Below are 2879 nucleotides of genomic sequence, written 5' to 3'. Positions count from 1 at the left end.
TCGTTTTGAATAAACAAAATAAGGAAATCGCTACATGAGAAATCAAGTGAATATCCAATGTGTAAAAATTTGAATTTCAAACGATCATAAAAATTTAATTTGACTTTTCTTATAGATATTTTTTGTTTGATAAAGGTAGATAATCTTATAAGGAATCTTGTATTACATTTTCATATCTTAGATTTAAAAAGAAAAATTTTTAAGAATTTCTAACTCGAAATAATTTGCAAATTTTCGTGATTTTTCCATATTTTGTCATTTTTTGAACTTTAAATGCTTATAAAAAAAAACTGTGACTAACGATTTTTAATATTTTTCGTCTACCTTTGAAACAATATACTAGGAGCCTTCTATTAAATTTTCAAGCTTTTTTATCCAACAAATAAAATTTTATTGATATTTTTAGAAAAAAAACTAAAAAAAAATGGAAAATGAAAATGTCCGTAAAGAGCTCAAAATAAATCAAAATATTTTGAAAATTTTATCGTGTATAGAAAATGGAAATGTAAACATTCAGTCAAAATTTCATGTATCCACGGTCATTTTCTTTAAAGTTACACCAAAAACCAAAATCGATTTTCTCGAAAACAGATTTTGCGTAAAAACTCCCGTTTTTCCTTAATTTTTCTTTTGTTTTTCCCGGCGCTTTTGAAAACTACTGGGAAATTTAAATTTTGACCTCCCCAATGCACCAACGATATTCACTTTCTGATCGAACAAGATACTGAAGTTGAAAATCGTAGCATTATTTCGACTACTTATCGTGTACACAGACACAAAAAAAAATAAAAAAAACACACATCATTGTAAAATCAATACATTCATCGTTCCACTCAGAATCTAAAAAATGGAAAATGAAAATGTCTCTAAACAGTTCAAAATAAATCAAAATATTTTGAAAATGTTATCGTCTATAGAAAATGGAAATATAAACAACCATTGAAAATTTCATGTATCTACGGTCATTTTTTTAAAAGTTACACCAAAAACCAAATTCAATTTTGTGAAAAATCGATTTTGCGTAAAAATTCCCGCTTTTCCTTAATTTTTCTTTTGTTTTTCACGGTGCTTTTGAAAATTACTGGGAAATTTAAATTTTCACCTCCCCAATGCACCAACGATATTCACTTTCCAATCGAACAAGATACTGAAGTTGAAAATCGAAGCATTATTTCGACTACTTATCGTGTACACAGACACAAAAATAAAAAAATTAAAAAATTAAAAAATAAAAAAATAAAAAAAAAACACACATCATTGTAAAATCAATACATTCATCGTTCCACTCAGAACCTAAAAAAAAGGGTAATTGAATAAAAAAATCGGTTTTGAGTAAAAACTCTTAAACAAATAAAAAAATAGGTATATAGTATGTAGGTAATAGTTAGAATATTTAAAGATATAGATCATAATATAATGTTTGATTATGCTTAATAACTAATAAGACATAATATTTATTTATACTACAGTTACCAACACTTGAGCATGATGAAAACAGCTTGTCGTCTTTCGAGTTTTCTATCACACAAAATTCTGGATACTGTATTAAGATTATTATTTATTGCTCTAATCAGTATTTGCAGTTTGAATTAGGAACTAATTTCATTTGGGACAATTATTTCCCAGTACCTAAAAATTGTATTATAATATTAAATATTTTATTACAATATTGTTTAAAAATTAATATAAAATATATTTATTTTAGTATTGCTATATGTATTATTTTGTTGAATTTTCAAATGTTTTAGTGGTTTTTGAACTTTGGAGAAATGATACTTAAAATTACGCTGTTATACAAATTGTTCAATAAATACATATTGTAAAAAAAATTGATAACTATTTAAAATATAAACATTTTTTGCATTAATTTTTAATAGTAGTTTCAAAAATGATTTTCTTTAAATAAATATAACATATTATAGTATTGTAAAAGTTTATAATGAAGTCCAAATTCATGTTATTTACAATATTAATTAAATATAATGAATAACAAATGTCTTAAAAAAATAATTTTCTAGGTATTTATTATACTATTGCATATGTTGATATTACGTACCTAAAATTAAAATTGAATATATTATTATCCAGGAAGTTGTCACCTTCATTGTCAATGATGAGCTAAAATTAAACCAAATATAAAATATAAAAAAAATATAATCAATAAATATTTACCCACACGTTTTATGAAATGAACGCAACTATAAACAATACAGTACTTTACTGTACTTTTTCTAAAATTTAGGTATTGAAAAATATCCTATAATAATATAACTTAGGTACCTTTATTGACCACTGATAACTTCTGTGGAAAATTTATTCATTTTTTAGTTAATCAGATACACTATGTTAGAAATGATAATATCACTACAAATTTACAACACTACAGTTCTAGACACATAATACTGGGTGTTATAAAAATCTAAGCTACTATTGAATAATGCTGATATATATGTATAGGTATTAGGTTGCTATAATGTACCTTAAACTATATGCGATCACATGAACGATCAATGGTCAAACTGCGTAGATAAATGGCAAAAAAAAAATAACGATGATTTAATAACTTTTTATAAACTTAAATATGTATGCTGCAAATATAATTCATATATTTTAATATTATAATGATACAACATAATAAATATTATCTGTTCTCGTTGTAATCACACTATCATATATTCCTATAATAGGATCATAAGGTCATATACATATATGTTTTTTGATTAACTTAAAAATTTTCTCACATGAAAGTTTATAGTACCATAGTCACATCTCTCGGTGGTCTACGTCACGGATTACAGTAGATTATATGTTAGAATTTTGTAACACACTGATTTTAAAATGCAATATTATTTAAATCAAAAAAGACTGTCTCTTTTTTC

At 24.2% G+C, this 2879-nt stretch overlaps 1 long non-coding RNA gene across 3 annotated transcripts in view; it reads right to left on the bottom strand.

Annotated features, from left to right (window-relative positions):
* LOC100573246 overlaps positions 1–2439 on the bottom strand; it is a 10792-nt gene extending 8353 nt beyond the window's left edge. The window contains exons 1-3 of one of the 3 annotated variants that reach the window (XR_003838899.1): positions 2173–2439; positions 2057–2118; positions 1478–1629 (exon numbers count right to left, since the gene is read on the bottom strand). This is a non-coding gene — a long non-coding RNA (uncharacterized LOC100573246). The remainder of the gene's footprint in view (positions 1–1477; positions 1630–2056; positions 2119–2172) is intronic. The other 2 variants (XR_003838898.1, XR_003838897.1) reach the window with 2 other exon arrangements.
* Positions 2440–2879: the final 440 nt, after the last annotated feature.

The sequence above is a fragment of the Acyrthosiphon pisum genome, chromosome A1, assembly GCF_005508785.2.
Source record: "Acyrthosiphon pisum isolate AL4f chromosome A1, pea_aphid_22Mar2018_4r6ur, whole genome shotgun sequence".
Lineage (NCBI taxonomy): Eukaryota > Metazoa > Arthropoda > Insecta > Hemiptera > Aphididae > Acyrthosiphon > Acyrthosiphon pisum.
Note: the sequence above shows the minus strand (reverse complement) of the source record. Positions and strands in the feature narration are given on the sequence as shown.